This window comes from Chelonia mydas, chromosome 3, assembly GCF_015237465.2.
Source record: "Chelonia mydas isolate rCheMyd1 chromosome 3, rCheMyd1.pri.v2, whole genome shotgun sequence".
NCBI classification, from domain to species: domain Eukaryota; kingdom Metazoa; phylum Chordata; order Testudines; family Cheloniidae; genus Chelonia; species Chelonia mydas.
Window position 1 is genome coordinate 2,437,877 of NC_057851.1, and position 20,707 is coordinate 2,458,583.

Consider the following 20,707-nt stretch of genomic DNA (forward strand, 5'->3'; position numbering starts at 1 on the left):
CATAAAAGGGAGCTACCCCCGCTCCTTCATTTATCACAAGACCAATTCTCCAATTTGTCAGTCATTTTGAATCCTGATCCTGTGCTGCAAAGTGCTTGCACGACTCTTCCTCTTGGTGTCATCTGCGTATTTTTTAAGCATATACCCCACTCCATTATCCAAGTCATTAACAAAAATATTGACTAGTATCTGGCCGAGAACAGACCCCTGTGGACCCCATTAGATACAGCCCTCCAGTCTGACAGCAAACAACTGAAAACTACTCTGAGTATGGTCTTTCAACCAGTTACTACGTACCTGATAGTAGTTTCCACTAAACCACATTTTCCTCTTTTGCTTATCAGAATGCCATGTGGAACTGTGTCAAAAGCCTTACCAAAAATCAAGGTATATCACATCTACTGCTCTACTCCTATACTCTAGGCTGGTAACCCTGTCAAAGAAGGAAATTAGGTTGGCTTGGCATGATTTGTTCTTAACAAATCCATGTGGACTATTATTTATATAACCCTATTATCTGCAAAGTGTTTACTAGTGGATTGTTTAATAATTTTCCCCAGTATCTATCCAGATATCAAAGTTTCCTGGTAGTCCAACTGTATTCATCTGTTACCTCATCTTATACTTCGGCTGATGCTACTTGGGACAGCGCCTGTCATTTTGCTCTCTCTGTACAGCACCTAGCACGTTTTCCTGATCCGTGACCAGGGCACCTCAGCACTATGGTAATATAAATAATATAAAAGCAGAACTAGTAGTACCAAACAGTTAAGATTACTCTACACTTCCCACTGTAAAGATCCTGTATTCAAAGGATTATAACTTAGCCAAATTTTAGATGTTTGGGTTGAAATTTTCCATGCAAGTTGTCTGCCTCAGGCTGAATGTTTTTGGATTATTGAAAATTATATTTTGCCAATTGATTCCCCACTCTGGCACTTCAAGTGCAGAAGGTGGGGGCCCGCAAGGAGTCTAAAAATTAATACTTGCCACTCCAGGCTTGTACTAAACTCCCAAGGTTACCGTTTTCTCTGACCTAAGATTGGTAGATGCTGCCACCACCCATATGCAGAACCCATTTGGGAGCCCAGGAAGGCGCACTTGGAAATTCCTTCCTGTGGGGTACCCTCAAGCCCTATCACGCCCCCTCCAGGGAAGAGCAAAGAAAAAAAAAAAAAGGAAATCAGCTGTTGCCACCAGCTAATTGAACAATGTGCACAAACCTCTTAAGACACAATAACTCAATTCTGTTCTTAAAAAAGGTAAATTTTATTAATTAAAAAAAGAAAAAATACATCTGGGAACTCAGGCCATTGCTAGATTTTAAAAGAGCAACTACAAGGATTAAGCATCAAGAAGGCTACCTGCATTTTGGGCTGTATAAGCAGGGGCATTGCCAGCAGATCAAGGGACGTGATCATTCCCCTCTATTCGGCATTGGTGAAGCCTCAGCTGGAGTACTGTGTCCAGTTTTGGGCCCCACACTACAAAAAGGTTGTGGAAAAATTGGAGAGAGTCCAGCGGAGGGCAACAAAAATGATTAGGGGGCTGGAACACATGACTTATGAAGAGAGGCTGAGGGAACTGGGATTGTTTACTCTGCAGAAGAGAAGAACGAAGGGGGATTTGATAGCTGCTTTCAACTACCTGAAACGGGATTCCAAATAGGATGAATCTAGACTGTTCTTAGTGGTACCAGATGATAGAACAAGGAGTAATGGTCTCAAGTTGCAGTGGGGGAGGTTTAGGTTGGATATTGGGAAAAACTTTTTCACTAGGAGGGTGGTGAAGCACTGAAATGTGTTACCTAGGGAGGTGGTGGAATCTCCTTCCTTAGAGGTTTTCAAGGTCAGGCTTGACAAAGCCCTGGCTGGGATGATTTAGTGGGGATTAGGTCCTCCTTTGAGCAGGGGGCTGGACTAGATGACCTCCTGAGGTCCCTTCCAACCCTGATATTCTAGGATTCGAAGAACAAATTGTATCAAGCCAACCTAGTTGCTTTCTTTGCCAAGATCATAAATCCTGTGGATGGGGCTGGGGGGGGGGGGGGGGGGGGGGAGTGGTAGATGTGGTATATCTTGACTTTAGTAAGGCTTTTGATACTGTCTCACATGTTCTTCTCATAAACAAACTAGGGCAGGGGTGGGCAAACTTTTTGGCCCGAGGGCCACATCTGGGGTGGCAGCAGCACACACGGGGCCCAGGACAGGCTCCCTGCCTGCCTGCCCTGGCCCTGCACCGATCTAGAAAGTGGCTGGCACCACATCCATTGCGGCCCCTGTGCGGGGGGGCAGAGGGCTCAGCGTGCTGCCCTCTGCCCCACCCACCCCCCCGCCCCAGGGGCCATAGGGACTTGGTGCCGGCCGCTTCCTGGAGCGGTGCAGGGCCCACGGCGCCACAGGTGTGGCAACCCTGTGGGCTGGATCCAAAGCCCTGAGGGTCTGGATCTGGCCCGCAGGCCATAGTTTGCCCACCCCGAACTAGGGAAATATAACCTAGATGGAGCTACTATACGATGGGGGAAAGAATTCAAGAGTGGAGTTTATAGCTTCTGAAGTGCTCAATAAAACCCTTTATCAGCTTAATTAAAACCACTTTATATTCCTTTTTAATTAAATGTATATGCCCTTTAGAGGTTCCTGAACTTGAGATCTTGAGGCATCTGCTCTGAACCAGGCATCTCAATGGCTACCTCCTCAGACATCATGCCAACTAGATCAGATTGTACTGAAATGTAGAGTGGCACCCCAGTTCTTTATGATCACATGACAAAGACTCACAGCTTGAGTGAACCAAACACTGCCATCCCATTAATAATCATTTTCCTTGTAAAATAGAGCTATTAGGAACAGCAAAAAAGTGTCATTCTGAGGTTATTCTTTGGTCAGGAACTTAGCAATCAGATGTAACAGAAGAAAGATATAGTGGGAGCTTCCCTCCCCTGTAGTTAAGGGAAGAAATCACTCACCAGTATAATGACAAGTTTCAGAGTAACAGCCGTGTTAGTCTGTATTCGCAAAAAGAAAAGGAGTACTTGTGGCACCTTTAGAGACTAACCAATTTATTTGAGCATAAGCTTTCGTGAGCTAACTGAATGCATCCGATGAAGTGAGCTGTAGCTCACAAAAGCTCATGCTCAAATAAATTGGTTAGTCTCTAAGGTGCCACAAGCACTCCTTTTCTTTTCACTCACCAGTAGTTTCTTCCCATAGCTTAGTGCAAAACGCCAGTAGTTAGCTCAAAGCTTCTCTCTCGGGGTGAATCAATATTGAAAAGTTCATGTCCACTACCCCTGATTCAAGAACAACTTGAGTGGATTGACAACCAATCAGCTTAGCCTGTTTACTGTGTTGCATTCATGCCAATTAAGTGGCTGCTAGGAACATCTTGAGATATTATCCTCTCCCATATCTCAGGGCTTTCTGATAAAAATGGTATGATCCTGTCTCTCCCAAATGGTTGACACAGGACACAGTGACCCAACCATCTGGATCAGACCAACTTTAGGGATACTGCATCCTTGAATGTTAGTAGTCTCTGAAGATAAGGGTTGTCCTGATAATTCATATGCAGATTTTTTATTCCTGTAGACACTAAGTACCTTGGGAGAAGTCCCCCTGCATGGACATTTCATCTTCAGGTGCATGAATCTATAATTCGGAGTGAAGGAATTTGAAGTTCATCCCTAAACCAGTTTGTACCTGGACTGCCATCAGTTCAGTCCAGATCAGCTCACAGATCACCTCATCATTCAGATGTGATACAGGCACCTGTGTATCAGTTGAAATTACTAATATCTCAGGATCCACAGAGGTTGTCTCATGTGGATACTTTCCATAAGTACTATGAAAACTGCTGTAGTCATTTGATCTACCCTCTTTGTTCACACCTACTGACCCTGGTACCTGAAAGAAAAGACAAAAATAGAACAGTCACAAAAGTCAATTGTGCAGGTGTCTCAGTGCAGTGGGAGCTATGAAAACCAGAATCCTAATGCAATGGGCAACGCAAGTTTCACCAAGCGCCAGAAAAGCCCTGACGCTCCAGGCAGGAACAAACACTTCAAGGTGTGTCCAAAACTTAGCGTGTCCAAACCAGGAGCTGTTGGTACTGCTGCACAACTTATCTTCACTGGGGTGAGAGCTCCAGCCTAAGGACACACACTATACAATGAAAAAAGTTGAAGTGGTGTCAACTGAGACACTAGGCAGCCCTAACAGCAACCCAGAGAAGCTTATTACTAGCTGTAGCCTGAAAAACTCTGAATTCAAGCAACAAGAGGGTGCCTACCTCTCATGGCAGGTGTTGGTTCAAGATGCCTATTGCTTAAACCAACCGATTTAGAAAGTTTGAAGAGGTATATGCAAGAGAACATACCTATGAAAAAAAATCCACATACCTAGATGTCTTTTGAAGAATGGCCTCTCACTTGTAGCACTAAAGTGTATTTATTAATTTTACCTACAATTTGGATTTACAAATTACGAAACTCTGAAGCATTTTTTTAATTCAGCATTTTTCAGTCTCTCTCTTCAAAATGATAAGAACATGTCTACAGTGAATCTTAAAAACTGGCATTACATATTTTACCCCTGGGGGAATTCTGCACCACTGTGCATACGCAGAATTCATGCCCCCTGCAGATATTTTTTTCCCCTGTAGAAAATACATTCTGCTCAGTAGGTGCTGCAATTATGCCTTTCATCCACTAGGGTTGCTGTGACACCAGAAGATGGGACAGGCAGCTCCGGGCTGGAGCAGCCAAACATGGAGAGGGAGGGGGGAGAGGCTGCTTTCCTCACTGCGCCCTGCCCACCGGGCCAGGTGAGGAGACCTGGGATTGGGGTGGGGGGGGGGGGGGGAGGATGGACAGAACAGGGCATATAGGGGTGCTGGGAGGGGTCACAGACTGCAGTTCAGAACTGCTATTGGGGAGGGGTACAGACTGAGCTAGGGGCACAGGAGTCAGTGGGTGACAGCATTGAGCCAGGGGCTGAATGGGAGTAGGGGTGCAAGGACACACAGGGAGAGGCATACAGGGACACATGGGGAGAGGATGGTGACTGAATTTTGGTGCAGGAACATATGGGGATGGGGCAGATGTGCCTGACTGAATGGGAGAGGACAGAGATCAGCCAGGTTCTGCATGGGGGAGGCTCCCCAGCTCCCTCACAATCCCCGCAAAAAAAAAAAAAAAAAAAAAAAAAAAAGTTGTTCCATACTTCTCTCACCTGCACCCAGCAACCCTCCAGGTTCACTCTCATGCTCCTTCCCAGCAATTACTTCCCCTTTCCCTTAGCTCCTCTGTTACCCCTGACTCCCCCGAGCCTTTGCACTGCTTGTCAGGAAACACGTTTCTGTATTGTAGTTTAAATGAATTATTACTGAAAGTTCTTTATTAATATCCCTAGTAAGGAATCTTGTTTATTTATCTTATCTTATCAAAAATCATTTCCTGTATCTTTTCTGTTGTCTGCATTGTTACAGACATACTTGCTGCCAGGTATTTTGAAATAAATTACCAAAATAATTGAAACTGGCGTAATTATAAATATGCAGAATTTTAATATATTGTGCACAGAATTTTTAATTTTTTGGCACAGAATTCCCCCAGGAGTAATATTTTACTGATCTATAGGCATGCATTCCCACATCAAAGCCCTGAAAGAATATGAAAGCAACTTGATTGCTTCCTGAATTATCACTTTGCCAGACTCCACGGGAAATACAGTTTATGAATTTCACAGAGGGAAAAATGGAAATAACTTTTATATAGTAATTTTTACTATTTAAAGGGTCTTAAATCTGATCTTAAAATCCTTTGTTTTTCTTCTCCCACTTTTCCTCCCTTCCCTCCTTTTTTTCTATTTGATTCTTTTGTACCATGTCTCTCCCCCTACTTTTATCTTTTAATTTATCTCCTCCCCAACCCCACTGTGTGTGTGTACCTTATTTTCCAAAGCTGCCCCTACTTGGTTAGAAAAGCCCCTAATTGGTTTCAACTTCAGTCACTGCTCATTCCAGATAGTTTCTGTGGTACTTTGGTTCCTGGCTTTATAAAAGCACAAGAATGAAAGTAAGCAACTTACACCTAACCTCCTTAGGCCAATACTACAGGACCTATTTTACAAGGTTTCGCTCTTCTTGGAGCTCATCAGCTGTAGGTAACGGCCTAAGTTTTAAGTACTTTTCCCCTTCAAATTGCAAGGAGGGGGCATGATGGTGTAAATATTTTTTCACCTCAGTGAGCATACTTAGTCCTTGGGCTCCTAAGTACAAAACTTTTCAAGCATTTAAGTCACACCTTCCATACTTTTCTTCCACGCCTGCAGCCTGGAGAAAAATCAAGAACCACACTGATGCCATTACTATTTTTTTTTTAATAAATTAAACACCTCTCCCTTATTAAAATCCCACATGTACAATCATAGATGTTTCTTTGTCACCCTTAAAATTCTGCCTAGTCTACTCACCTACAATGAGAAATTGAACAAGATCCACAAAAAGATTCACTCACTTCTCTTTTCTCCCCTTCCTTTCCTTATCTCCCTCAATATCAGGTTTAAACTAGTGTAAACGATGGATTCTCTGTAATTTGAAGTCTTTCAACCATGATTTGAGGACTTGGGGATTGGTCCTGCTTTGAGCAGGGGGTTGGACTAAATGACATCCTGAGGTCTCTTCCAACCCTGATATTCTATAATTCTATGACTTCAGCAGTTCAGCCAGAGGTTAGGGGTCTACTACAGAAGGGGGTGGGTAAGGTTCTGTGGCTTGCAATGTGCAGGAGGTCAGACTAGATGATCATGATGATCCCTTCTGACCTTGAAGTCTATGAATATCTCATTCACTACCTCCAGCCCACAACCTGACACTATATTCCCTTACCCTCCCCACTTCTTACTGGCGTCTCTTTATCCCTTTCATCTTCAACCATTCTGATTCCCAGGTCATTTCCCTCAGTAACTATGGACACTAGTATGCTTAATGCTTTAAAAAAAATTCTTTGATGAGACAACTCTGTCAGTCACTTTGAGGAAACAGTCAAGTTTAGAGGTTAGTTCAGATGGAAATTCAACACCACTTTAGAGACAAATTTAGGATGAAAACACAGGACCTCCTTACCCTTATGAAACAAGTAAGTCACCCTGCAGTCAAACCTCAATGTTTTGTCTGTTTGAAGCAATTGGCACAAAAAAGATTGTTTTACTAGATAAGTAATAAGGGAACAGTCTTCTTAATAGTTCAAACTGTGTGCCCATACGTTTTTTGAACAACAAATCGAAGTGTAGAATATAGCGTACACATACACATCATGCAATACTGTTAAATATTTATAGTTGAATCCAGCATGTGAACCTTTCCTGTATCATTAATGTCTTCAGTGACTTCTCATGGCTGGTCCACTGGAGCTCTGCTTAGTTGTTCCTACCAGACTGTTGTTCTTCCCATCCAAGTGTATTGTTAATGGATATCTCTTGTGAAGGATGCACCATTCCTGCAACATCATTGCCCATGCATAGTTCAGAAGAACATGTACCTCCTTGCTTGTTTAAGTAAAACATTGTAGTGGTGTTGTCTGTGACCACCTGAACTACTTTGTGATGGAGATGGCCATTGAAAGCATTTGTGCCTCATCAGATTGCTCTTCATTCCAGAAAAGTTACATGCAACCTTTTCTGCAGGGAATTCCAATGTCCTTCAGCTGGGAGCTTCTCACAATGAGAACCCCAACATACGTTGGAGTGCTTGAGACAGCCAGAGAATTGTGCCCCTTTTACAGTCTTATCCCTAGAAAGTTCAGAAACAGGGAGGGGTCTGTGAGCCCTCCAACAAACATGGCTAGCTAGGTTCCACTGTCTGAGCTGCATGCAGCTGGTGCACCCCCTGAAGTGGGAATATGCAGAGCCCGCTCAAAGGAAAACCATCAGTTTCTGCCCCTCACCCACAACAAAAATATCTTCTCTGGTGCAGTCAATACAAAAATGTGTAGTATAATGAAACGTTAAGATTTGGTGTCAATGTAAAATAAAAAAATCAAAATAAATAAGTATAAAGAATACTATACTGCTTTTTTTATACCAATGGGAAGGAGGGAGGTATGAACTCTTACTAACAGCTATAGTCAAGGCCTGATTTCCTATGTGGCACATTAGACTACAGTGACATAATGGAGACAACAGAATTGTATGTTGGGCACACCTGAATTATGTGGCCTTCTCCATACCCAACACACATTTCAGGTATAATTTGCTCTTCTCTACTGGAGGACTCCAGAGAAAGTAATTTTTTAAGACGTACATATCACAGTACATCCACAACTCCAAATGTATAATTTGTGGTCTATCCTCCTACATAACCTGAAAGACTGTATACTATATTACTGACACTAAAACCAAGCCATGTTTTCGTAACATCTTGCCCCTTGTTTTGTTCACTAATGAAAATATGCTTCTGAGTTTGTACTTGTTTTATGTAAGCAATATATAAACGAGTAAAGATTTCAAAAGAGTGCTAGGACAGATTAAATTATATCAAAATTATACAAATTCTCAAAATGATGTTCTGAGTATTACAATAGTAGTTTTACTAATACAATTGAAATGACGGCTCTATTTGGAGTTATGAGATGAGGTGATTATAAGGTGTTGCAGGCTTATGCAAAGATTGCATGTTCGCATTTTAGTTAGACTGTGTAACAATTAACAGGCAGTTTTTTTGTAGTGACCAATATTGTCAGAAATTAGTGACATAAAATAATATTATATCATAGAAATGTAAGTCTGGAAGGGACTTCAAGAGTTCATCTAGTCCATTTCCTCATATCGAGGTAAGACCAAGTATACCTGTACCAGTACCGATCAGTATTTGTCTAACCTGGTCTTAAAAGCCTCAAATGATGGGGATTCCACAACATCCCTTGGTAACGTATTCCAGTACTTAACCTTTCTTACAGATTGAAAGTTTTGCCTAGTATTAACCTAAACTTCCCTTGCTGCTGATTAAGGCCATTATTTCTTGTCCTACTTTCACTGGACATGGAGAGCAATTGATCATCATGCTCTTTGCAACAGCCCTTAACATAGTTGAAGACTATTAGTAGGTATCCCCGCAGTCTTCTTTTCTCAAGATTGAACATGCCCAACTTTTTAAATCCTTCTTCATAGGTCAGGTGTTCTAAGCCTTTTATTATTTTTTTTGTTCCCTTTTGGACTGTCTCCAATTTATCCACATCTTTCCTAAGACGTGACACCTAGAACTGGACACTGTACTCCAGCTGAGGCCCAACTAGCACCGAGTACAGCAGGACAATTAACTTTAGTGTCTTACATACAATGCTTTTGTTAATACACTCCAAAATTATATTAACCTTTTTCACATTGTAGAGTCATTCAATTGGTGATCCACTGTAACCCCTAGATCCTTTTCAGCAGTACCACCATCTAGCATTTTATAGTTGTGCATCTGATTTTTCCTTCCTAAATGTAGTACTTTGCACTTGTCTTTATTGAATTTCATCTTGTTGATTTCAGACCAATTCTCCAAATTATCAAGGTCATTTTGAACTCTTATCCTATCCTCCAAAATGCTAGCAACCCCTACCAGTTTGGTGTCATCCACAAATTATATAAGCACACTCTCTACTCCATTATCCAAGTCATTAACAAAAACACTGAATAGTACTGGACCAAGGACTGATCCTGGGGGGACCCCACCAGACATATCCTCCAAGTTTGATACAGAATCATTAATAACTATTCCTTGAGTATGGTCTTTCAACCAGTTGTGCACCCACCTTAAAGTAATTTCATCCAGACCACATTTTCCTAGTTTGCTCATGAGAATATCACATGGGACTGTGTCAAAAAACTTACTAAAAATCAAGATATATTACATATACTGCTTCCCTCTATCCATTAGGCCAGTAACCCTGTCAAGGAAGAAAATTAAGTTAGGTTGTCATGATTTGTTCTTGACAAATACACGTGGGCTATTACTTAACACTATTACCCTCTGGGTGCTTATAAAGTGACTGTTTAATACTATGTTCCAGTATCTTTCCAGGAACTGAAGTTAAGCTGACTGGTCTGTAATTCCTTGGGTCCTCTTTCTTCCCTTTTTAAAAGACAGGAAACTTTTATGTTGGTAACCTTTTAATACAAAATGGATCTATTATTTACTACTATTTTAACCTCTACATGCATTTTTTACTGTTTGGGAATATAGGTAAGGATGGCTGCTTTAAGTCTGGTGGAGCAATACTGACCAATGAAAGATTACATGGTAGCAGAACTAGATAGATCCCTTAGGTGTTCACTTTCAGACTAATGTTTCGAAGTTGGTGCTAAACTCAGTAGGAACACTTTCAACCTTAACTCTTTTAAACTAAATATTTTGTTTGGCAATATGTTTCAGGGAGGGGGTAATGACTCCTATATTTAGGCTGTCTAAAACTTTCTGACATTAAAAAAAAAGGGGGGGGAGGGTTGTTTTGTTTTAGAAGAGGTCTAGTGCTGTTATGGTTTTCAGCAGTAACTTGAAATTTGTAGGAGACCAGGCCTAGGGTCAGGGAGGCACCTAATACTGGCTTCTTGAAAATCTGTTTGTTTTGGGCAGGTTATGAGCTGTCAAATTTGCCACTTCCTGGTTGTATTTTGCTCATTAGTTTGTTCCTGGCTTGCTGCCAAAAACGCCAAACATTCAGTTAGTACTGTGCATGCACCACCCCAGCGAATCACTTCAGCATGCCACACAGAACTAATACAGACAACATAGCAACAGCAGCTGCTTTTCCTTCATCAAAGTACCATTTGGCCTAGAGAAAAGTGTAGTAGGATGGAAACCAGGGGAACACTAGTTCTGGACTCACTTTTTCTATTTTAAGAAGTTAGGTTTCAGAGTAGCAACCATGTTAGTCTGGATTCGCAAAAAGAAAAACTGAATGCATCCAATGAAGTGAGCTGTAGTTCACGAAAGCTTCTGCTCAAATAAATTTGTTAGTCTCTAAGGTGCCACAAGTCCTCCTTTTCTTTTTAAGAAGTTAATAATTCTGCATCCTTCACAAACTTTATTAGTGAGTAAAGAACCTTGTAAACTTTCCTTTCCAAGAGATTACACAAGCTGAAAACAGCATTCAGATTTTTACTGTAGCAGACGCTAGTCTTAATCACTGAACCACACTGTCCCTCACAAAAAAATCTGTTAAATCTAAGTACTCATCTATGCGGTCAACAAAATGGGGCTGTTCATGCTTATATAATAAACAAACAGTTTCAGTGTATTAAGGATCCTCCTCTAGTGGCTGGTCCACAGAAGGTAACAGTACATCAGAGTCAGCCATGGATTCAGTTTCACACATTATAAAACCAGAAATTCCAGCAATATAATGTCACCCAACCTAGTACTCAGTCGGGAGGGTTCTAGAGAGCAGAATACCACCAACTAAATCAAAAACATTTTCCATACCATCAAGGTTTTCCTTTGAGGTCTCCCTATAAATATTCATCAGGCTTAAATTGGGTGACATGACCTCAGGCACGTTTGTACTTTTACACAGAATTGCATCCCGGACTATTTTTCACATGACTTGATCTCTTACTTAGATGCACTTTGTATTGTACATTTGTCATGAAGAACAGATCAAATGTAAATTACAAGAAGCTGTTTAAATAATGTTATATATCTGTTCAAGCACAAGTCCTGTGTTCAATAACACACAATATTTAGAACTATCAAGCTGACCTGGATTACACAAACTCTCTCTAGAGGCAACTTTCACTTTTCTATCCTTAATTCCTTTTTGAATCTTTAAAGGCTACCTAAAAAAGAAAAAAAAGTTTTCCCTTTGTTTCTTTATGTTGCATAAATATGGCCTGAATATTTTTTCCTATTTGCTTTTGTTAAGGAAAAGTTAGCATATGTGACTCCATTTTGGTTTGGGGCCCACCATTGTCTAAAAGCAAGCACATCATGCACCAGGACGAGTGTTCCTTAGATACTGCATTCCTGTGAAAACCCTCCCCCTTGTTTCCAGCCTGTCTCGACTCCCGGTTTCTATTCTTTGTCTGTTCCTAACTCCCTGCCTCCTGGCCTTGATATGAGCCTCCCATCCTGATAAGAAAGACTACTGGTGCATTGCTTTAGGACCATGTTGTGTAGTTGAAGTAATGGTTTAGCACGGGGAATGTACCTAGCAGGGATAGGTGGTAAATAAGGGAAGGGTTTGTCTATTGGCTAAGGCTTCCGATGCACAAGGGCAACACGCTTTGCTAAAAGGTATATAATCTCTGTATAATCTGCATTCAGGGTCCCCTCCTGACTAGCAGGGGGGCACCACGCTTGAGCGTAATAAACTTAGTGTCTCTGGAAACTCTGCAGTTGTGGACTTTGTTCGTGGGCCTCAGCCTAGACTCGAACTGTGCGTGACCTATCAGGTGTAACAGTTTTCACTTTAGGAGTCTCAGGAAATGTCAAATCTAGTTTTCACTTGAGGATGTGGAGATCTCTGAGATGGAAGGGGTGGAATCTTCATACACAATTTAAAAGCCATCTTCATAACAGTCACTTCCCCTCACAATCCAATGTCAATCCCACTAGCAACCTACTTACATTGGGAAAAACATGAAAGAAAAGACTTGTTTCTTTCACAGGAAAAACAAAAAAAAAGAACTTTTCCCCCTTTGAAGGTCAGTCTTTGACTATCACTAAGAATATAAATATTTCTGCCCTGAGCATGTCTGACAGGATCCAGGGAGACCAGATGGGTGAAGCAATATCTTTTATTGGACCAACTTCTGTAGCTGAGAGAGAGAAGCTTTCAAGCCAGGAACTGAAGTCTGCAGCAATTTCACTACCTTATGGTCAATACTGGTCAGGTTCAGAGTGGAAGAGAAACAGCAGAAACCTCTAGTGAGCCAGGACAGCTCCAGAGAGGAGCCAAATACACTCCCTACTAGAAAATCAATGAGGATTGTGAGAGAGGTACATGGTGGACACAGATCTATATACAACAGCAGCCTCTCCCCCTAACGCATGGGGGTGGGGGGCGCTCCCGACAGCATGAACGAAACATCCGCCCCCCTTCTGTCCCCAGGCCCATGCACAGCATTAGGACAGATCTTCCTCGCAACAAGGCGTCCGGGCCCCAGTACGCAGCCACCCTGGCTGCCCCCGGGGGCCCGGGCCAGGCGCCGCCCTGGAGCACAGGGCCGGGAGCCAGGCGGAGCGCGCAGGGCAGGAGCTTTCCCTCTCGCCAGAAGAGCGGCGGGGTCCACACCGGGGTCTGGCCGCGATCAGTCTCTGTGCGGCGACCGATGAGCAGCCTCGGCACCTGCAGGCCCCAGAGTCGGGCGGGGAGCGGGCGGCAGCTCCTGGCCCCAGCCACTCCAGGCTCCCCCGCGGGCCGGCAAAGCCCGGCTGGCTCTCCCCGCACGGAGCTGGAAGAGCGGGACCAGCTCCGCCGCCTCGACCCTACCGGATACCTCAGGTGGGGCGACGGGCCCAGCTAGCCCAGGCTCCGTCCGCCTCCCACAGCAGCCGCCCCGCTTCCCCTCAGCCCCAGCTCCGCCCGCCCGCCCCGGGTTCCGTCCCCAGAGCACTCACTTTTCCGGGGGGCTGCGACCAGAGGGTCCCCAGGGCCGCTATCCCGGAAGGAGAAGGCGGCGGCCGGGCCTCCGGAAGCCACCTGACTCCGGCTCCGCTACCTACGCCGCAAGACCGCCCGCTCCCCGAACGCCTCCGCTCCAACGGACCCGCCCCGGCGGCCTCGCCGGGGCCCAGGCCGGCCAATCCGAGAAGGCCTCGGCAGGGACGCGCGCGCTCACTCAAACCAGCCCGACGTCGCCGCTGCCTGCCGCCTCGCGCTCTGACCGCGCTAGCCGACCCCGCTGGCCCCTCCCCTGCTACCTTGTCAGGCCAACTCGCGGGAGCTGTTTTGGTTTTTTTGTTTTGTTTTGTTTTGTTTTGTTTTCTCCCTTGGGGGAGCGAGCGCTCCAGCCAATCGGCAACCGACTCTGTACGGCTCGCGCGCGCTCGCGCCTCGCCGTTGTGTCTCCGGCCCTCGTGCTTCCGCAGCCAATCAGCGAGCACGTCTCCTCGCGCGCTCGCGGTCCCCCTCTAACGGTCCGCTCGCCGTCGGCAGCCCGGAGCGCTCGCGTCTCCTCACGCTCGCCGCTCAGCGCGCGGGCGCAGGGGTCGTTGCTGTGGGATTGGAAGCTGGTCTGTGGTGGCGGCGGCGGCTGTGAGGGGAATTTCGCTCCCGCATTCTCTGTCCGAGTCCGTGCAGGGAGACCATAGCGCCCAGGTCACCGGGACCCGACAGAGTCCTGAAACGGCGAAACCTGTGGTGCCTCCCCTCCTGGGCCTGAGGCCCGTGATGGGGAGTGACACGGCTTCCTGCCTAGCGCCCGCGACCCAGCGCTGCCCTGGCATTTCCCAGCCGGCCGGTCCCTGGCGCCAACTTTGTGGTTTATGGCATGGCTCATCATGGTGTTTTTCTCTCAGCGCCAGCTCCTGGCTTCAGGGGGAAAGCTCAGCTTTCTGTCTTGTTTCTTCGTCTCCTGAGTGCTGAGAAAAGCTTAAACATGTGCCCCAAGTTCACCCGAAAGGCCCAGAATCCAGCAGATAAATTAACTCCGATGTATATCATTTTGTAAAAAATCTTATGATTAAGCCAGTCCCATGATTTTTGAGCACTTTAGGGTTTGCAGTACTCTGGTCAGGGCTTGGGTCAGCATAGTTGTGGGAACTAGGGGTGTAGGGCACCCCCACGCTGCCAGACCTGCATGCCTGGGCTCCCAGCTGCTGGCCTCAGCTCTAAGTTGGGGGGGGGGGATGGGAACAGGGGTAAGGGGGCTGGCTTTCAGCACCCCCACTATTTAAAATGATCCAGCACCACTGGTTCTCAGTGAGTAAAGCCCAAAGCTCCCCCAATCCCATGATCTCCAGCCAAGGTAGGGCACCATGAGAGCCAGGGAAAGAACATTGCCAGGAAGCTGCAGCCTGAGGCCCGAGAGTAAATACAGGAATGCTGGGGCATGCCAGCGGGTCATTATTGAGCCAGAGTTTCAGTAACCTTAGTAAATTAATATTAGGGCCTTTTTTTTTTCCTTGTCTGTATCTCCTCTGTTACAGGTACATTGTAGGACTAGAGACCATCTTTATCATCAGGTCGGTGAAGCTAACTGATTGTTCACCATCACCGGGTATTACAGTGGAGCAACAGCTTTACTGTGGTTAATTGAGTCACTGTTCAAAATATTACTATTCTTAGGGCTCTAAAATCCACATGGTGACCAAGAATACCTCGAAATTTGCTGTGCTTCATAGAGGTGAAGGATACAGTTAGTGGTCCAAATTTGGAGACATCTGAGCAAGGATTTCCCAAGATACAGGGCTCCAGATCCTCCCATCCCCCCAAAATCAGCCATTTACAAAACTGCCTGGTTCTTCTAATCTTAGGGCAGGTCTACACTGTGGCAGGAATCGATGCTCCGAGATCGATCCACCGGCGGTCGATTTAGTGGGTCTAGTAAAGTCCTACCAAATTGACTGCAGATCGCTCTCTAGTCAACCCCTGTACTCTACCCTGACAAGAAGAGTAAGGTAAATCGACTGGAGATTTTCTCCCATCGACCCCCGCGGTGTAGACCCCGTGATCACTCAGCCTAAGGTACGTTGACTCCAGCTACATTATTCATGTAGCTGGAGTTGCGTAGCGTAGGCCAACTTACCGTGGTAGTGTAGAGATAGCCTTAGTTTATCCATACTGGGGGTTCAAATTATTGGTCTGATCCTCCCCAAACTGATATCATCCGTTGGGATTTATCTCAGATAGGGGATAGCACACACTCTTTGGGGAAGCCATATTGAAAAAACATGGGAGAGTACTCCTACCTTTTTTATTTGTCCCATTGAAAAAAAAGCTACACTCGAGAAGTCTCAAAGAATCTAGCAAAGCATCTGAGCCCCACCTTGTTAGGGGGCTTATTCCTTCACGCACTTACTTCCCTGGTCCTTCTCGCATCAACAGAGAGCAACAATACCCAAAGTCCAAAGGTGCAAACAATTCGATGTTTATTGGGGTGAACTTCCAGCAAGCATGATTCTAGTTTCCTTCCTTAGTATCCTCCTTCCCAGCTCAGACACCACAGAGCCTTACACCTGTGTCCCTGTTCCCATTCCTGCCCTTAGCAAAACATGATTCCAATTTCCTTACTCCCATTCCCTGTTCCCATTTCCCCCTTTAGCAAAACATGGTTCCAGTTTCCTTACCCCCATTCCGTGTTCCCATCTCCCCCACCCACACCCACTCACTTCCTCATTAACTACAGATTATATAGTAAAACTTGAGTTCTGCTTAGCTATACCTTAACCAATCACCAATCATTTTCCTGAAATTTAACTAACCAATCCTAACATATTGTAACATGATTATGTAACCAATTATATCCCACTACCTTAATTAGTTTACACCCAGCAAAATTAATTATACAGCAGACAGGAACAATCACAGAACCAGACAGAGATTATACAGAGAAACAATAGCAAAGTGGGAACTATAATGACAAAACAATACAGAAGTGAGGATTTCACATCCCAGTATTGATAAGTGAGTTCTTGCCAGACAGGATGCTGTTTCCTTTTACATTTTCTAGGCACTTCCCTTTCTCTGGAGGTGATAGGCATTATCAGGACAGGATTGTATTCCTAACAGCCCCATAGCACCTTCTTTCAGTGTGACTAGTTTGGAATGTGAGGATGTGACCGGTCGCTTCCTAGCTTATGGCTGCCTCTGCTGCTTAGCCAAAGGCCTTAGCCTAAGCACAGGGCCTCAGACTGTCACAGTAAGAAAAGGCCCTTACACCGGCAGACAGTGATTTTGATTCTCTTTTGTACCTCTATAACTAGCCAAGTGATAAGAATACACCTAAATTCTTAGAATATAGGCCTTTACACACAGGCCTGAATATCTGTATCCTAACACACCTTCTGAAGGGGCCAGTTGGGCATTATAGCCATACTAGGGAAAGCAATTTAGCAGAGCATAGGAGAGCATGCACAATCGTTCTGAATAACTGGACAAACTAATGTCTTATTTGGACAGGTTTCAGAGTAGCTGTAGCTCACGAAAGCTTATGCTCAAATAAATTGGTTAGTCTCTAAGGTGCCACAAGTACTTCTTTTCTTTGTCTTATTTTGGTGTCCCAGGTGGTCAAAATTTGGTTTGCACACACATCTTAGAACCGTATAACTGATTTTTTTGTTTCCAGTTTGACTCCTGCCTAAAACATCTTACAACCAACACAATTTCCATTTTAGAGTTAAAAACCGTGCTGTCCACAGATTTAATACGTAGCACTTTGATATAGGAAACAAAGGGTTACATATAACATAAAATCATGACACGCATTCTCGAGCCTAGACTTAATTAAAAAGCTGTTCTCTTGTCTAATAAAGTTTACCTCACCCACAGTCTTTCTCCCAGCATTTTATAGCGTAGCTAGCTGTGACCCTCCATTTATAAGACATGCGCACTGGCAGCTTGTCTCCTGGGTGAAAGATATCAGGGTGTCCCTTGGCAATCCCAGATATATGAGAACAGTTCTTTGATCTTTATTCATAAACCATACACCCTCCTGCTGTGTATTGTTACTTCTAGATTTCACAGTCTCTCATCAATGTCTCTGTCTTGATTAGCTGGTAACTCAGTATGCAAATAGACTTACATTGAGAGACAGACACGAGGCATGTCACTTCTTTGTGACTTGCCTTTAATCTTCAAGGCTTTAAAAACATAATTTCCAGCATAGATATATAACTTTTAAAATACTGTTGTTACAGACATTTCACAATGATTATGATGACCACTGGCTATTGGCTTTTGGTAGAGACCTTACATGCTGCCCTTTGGTGAACTATTCTGTAGCTATTGGACCCAGAGGATCCCTGTAAACCTCTATGTACCTTTTATGCCCTCTTCCTGTTGGCACCATGGGGTCCCTGCGTCACACCCTCTGAAGTCAGGGTATGGTTCATAAGCCATGGCAGAAGGAGGCATGCAGGGTTCCCTAGAACAACAGTGAGGACAGAGACTCCATTTACAACAGTGTCTCTTGGAGGGAATAAGGTCCTTGTTGCTTATCCAAAAAGTTATAGCCCTGAGCTCTGAAAAATCCTGACATCATGCGCCCTGCTAGTACATCCCACTTTGATATCCATGAACCTGCTTCTGTGGTCCACCAACGTCTATATAATAATGTAGTACCATTTGTGGTTTATGGGCGTATGAGTCCCATCGATAGCCCCAACACAGTTTGGGAAGCCCATTCCCTCAAAGCCCACCACCTCTGGGGGAACAACAGTCCTGATTGCTTCAGGAACCTCCACAACCCACACAGCTGACTTGCCAACACCAAAGTGGTTTGTGATGGACCTGTAGCAGTATGGGGTTGCCAGCTCCCAGATGCCTATAGCAACCCACTGGTATGGCTGGACTGGTATGGCCTGATTCCAGCAGCAGAGAGCATGCAGACCTGAAGTGGGTCAGCTGGATACACTGGCAGGCAAGGAGCACCTCCGGTCAAATGCCACAGGATGGACAGACAAGGTCTCCCATGATACACCATGAACCAAGCTTTAGAGCAGCTAAAGCTAGCAGGGTGCTCAGAATCCTGGGGCTCACCCACAGAAGCCACAGAATCTGACACATGTCTGCATACCACAGTATGGATATGCCAGCATGCGTATGAAACATGCATAGCCATGTGGTGTGGCTGCTCAAAAATGAGCTTTGAAAGAATGGGTTTGCAAGTCACATGGACCTAGGTTTACTATGTAGTGTAGACCTAACCTTGCAGTGGGCTAGCCAACTTCAGCACATGTTCAAGTCAATGGATAATTGAGGGTGCTTTGCACCTCACAGACTGGGGCCTCTACAACTGTTGCTTCAAGTTGTGTGCAAATTCAGGAATGCACTTCTGCATTAATTCATAGATTCCAAGACCAGAAGGGACCACTGTGATTATCTAGTACAGTAGGTCTCAAACTTTTTTACTGGCAACCCCTTTCACATTGCAAGCCTCTGAGTGCAACCCCTGTAATAAATTAAATACCCTTTTAAATATATTTAACACCATTATAAATGCTGGAGTTATGGACAGTTCACGGGCTGTGAATTTTTGTTTACTGCCTGTGATCTGTCCGTGACTTTTACTAAAAATATCTGTAATTAAAATGTAACCTTAGTTATAATATGTTCAAGGCTTTCAGTGACAACATAGAAATATAAATTTCTCCTGCTATACCTTTGGTCAGCAAGAAACTATTCTCCCTGAATTCATTACAATATCGTAAGTAAAGGCTGGGACGGATCTGAGGCAGGGCCCCATGTGTTCTGCAATTCCACAACCCAAAATTTGCCACAAAGTGCACCACCTCCAACAGAATATTTTAAAGGTATTATTCTAGCCTTTATGGTTGTAGAGATTACTCTCAGTTCATATTTTTGTGGTAACTGATGCAGTAATACCCGGTCAGCTCTGAGCTTGCCCCATTCAATTCAACAAGATGGCAAAATGATAAGATAGGATGACAATGATGGACACCATATAAAAATGTAGATATGTAGTGTCACCATTGCAGGGCTAGCTGCACCTCTTACCCCTTTTCTAATCTCTAATTACACCCCACTAGGTGTGAGTGAGGCCTCATGCCTTTACCTTTCTCAGGCCAGAATCCTACAATTCTCCCACTCTTGGACTGGCTCCTAGTTTACATTGTCCTGTGTATTGACCATGCTTATCCCAACAGGTCTGACTGGATTTGGTACCTGTTTGTTGTTCTTCTATTCGGTAGTTGAGACCAGGGGTAAGTACAGTGACCCGGCCGCCTACCTAAATCAAAGTATTATTTAATCTTAACAATGGGAACAAAGTGTAATATATAAGAAAATAATTTAAAAAACATCTACATGCATATCTATCTTACTTAAAGGCTTGCCATCCCTTGGCAGAGACCCCGGACAGGTCTAATTTCCCAAACACCCCAGCCTCTGGAACCTGGGTTCATGTGGTAGGCCAGTCACTACTGGGTACCCCTCGGCATCTGAGCATAGTGTTGTGGTAAGTCTGTCGTTGGGTTTGGTCCTCATGTGCAGGATACTAGTTCTAGAGGCTTGACAGTTAAGTCAGATACTGCCTTACTTCTCTTGGGATATGCAGAGAGCCCAGCAGTGGATAGTCCTGGGATCAATCAAGGAGGTCTTCAGGCTTCCCCTGAATCAATGTTTCAAGATCTCTACTCCCCTAGTTTCAGGGACTTTTTCCCAGGAAGTTTCTCTCATGCCAGAGTAGGGTTTTAGGGGTACCAAGGCCCACCCTCTCCACTGGGTTCCAATCCAGGGCCCTGTGGTGAGCAGAAAAGATCTGCATCCTACAGGGGCAAAGTGAAGACATTAAACAAAATAAATCAAAGGTAAGTCTCAGACCATCTGAGTGTCAAGAGTCCTTTTTCCTTTGCAGCTCTGGTAACATCACAATAGCCAAAGATTGAAGATAGGTGGATCACAGCATTCCCTCCAAGGAGCTAAGAATGTAGGTCTGTTCACCTCCACTGCCTGCCTGCTACTGAGCTGGTCTGATCTCTTTTTGAACTCCTCCTCCAGCCCATACATGCTTGAGCCCAGAGTAGCTCCTTAACCCCTTCCTTT

The 20,707-nt window shown here is 44.5% G+C and overlaps 1 protein-coding gene and 1 long non-coding RNA gene across 40 annotated transcripts in view; one reads left to right on the forward strand and one right to left on the reverse strand.

Moving 5' to 3' along the window:
* The window catches only part of DTNB (dystrobrevin beta), a 361,644-nt gene extending 347,603 nt beyond the window's left edge, over nt 1-14,041 (reverse strand). For 11 of the 39 annotated variants that reach the window (XR_005224528.2, XR_005224527.2, XR_005224524.2 and 8 more), the window contains exon 1: nt 13,603-13,892. The gene's annotated coding sequence lies outside the window, so the exon portion shown is untranslated. Of the gene's footprint in view, nt 1-3,601; nt 6,112-11,742; nt 11,820-13,598 lie in introns of those variants that run through there. The other 28 variants (XM_037893692.2, XM_037893683.2, XM_037893700.2 and 25 more) reach the window with 14 other exon arrangements.
* LOC119565724 overlaps nt 14,003-20,707 on the forward strand; it is a 28,174-nt gene continuing 21,469 nt past the window's right edge. The window contains exons 1-2 of the long non-coding RNA XR_005224529.1: nt 14,003-14,217; nt 19,810-19,866. This is a non-coding gene — a long non-coding RNA (uncharacterized LOC119565724). The remainder of the gene's footprint in view (nt 14,218-19,809; nt 19,867-20,707) is intronic.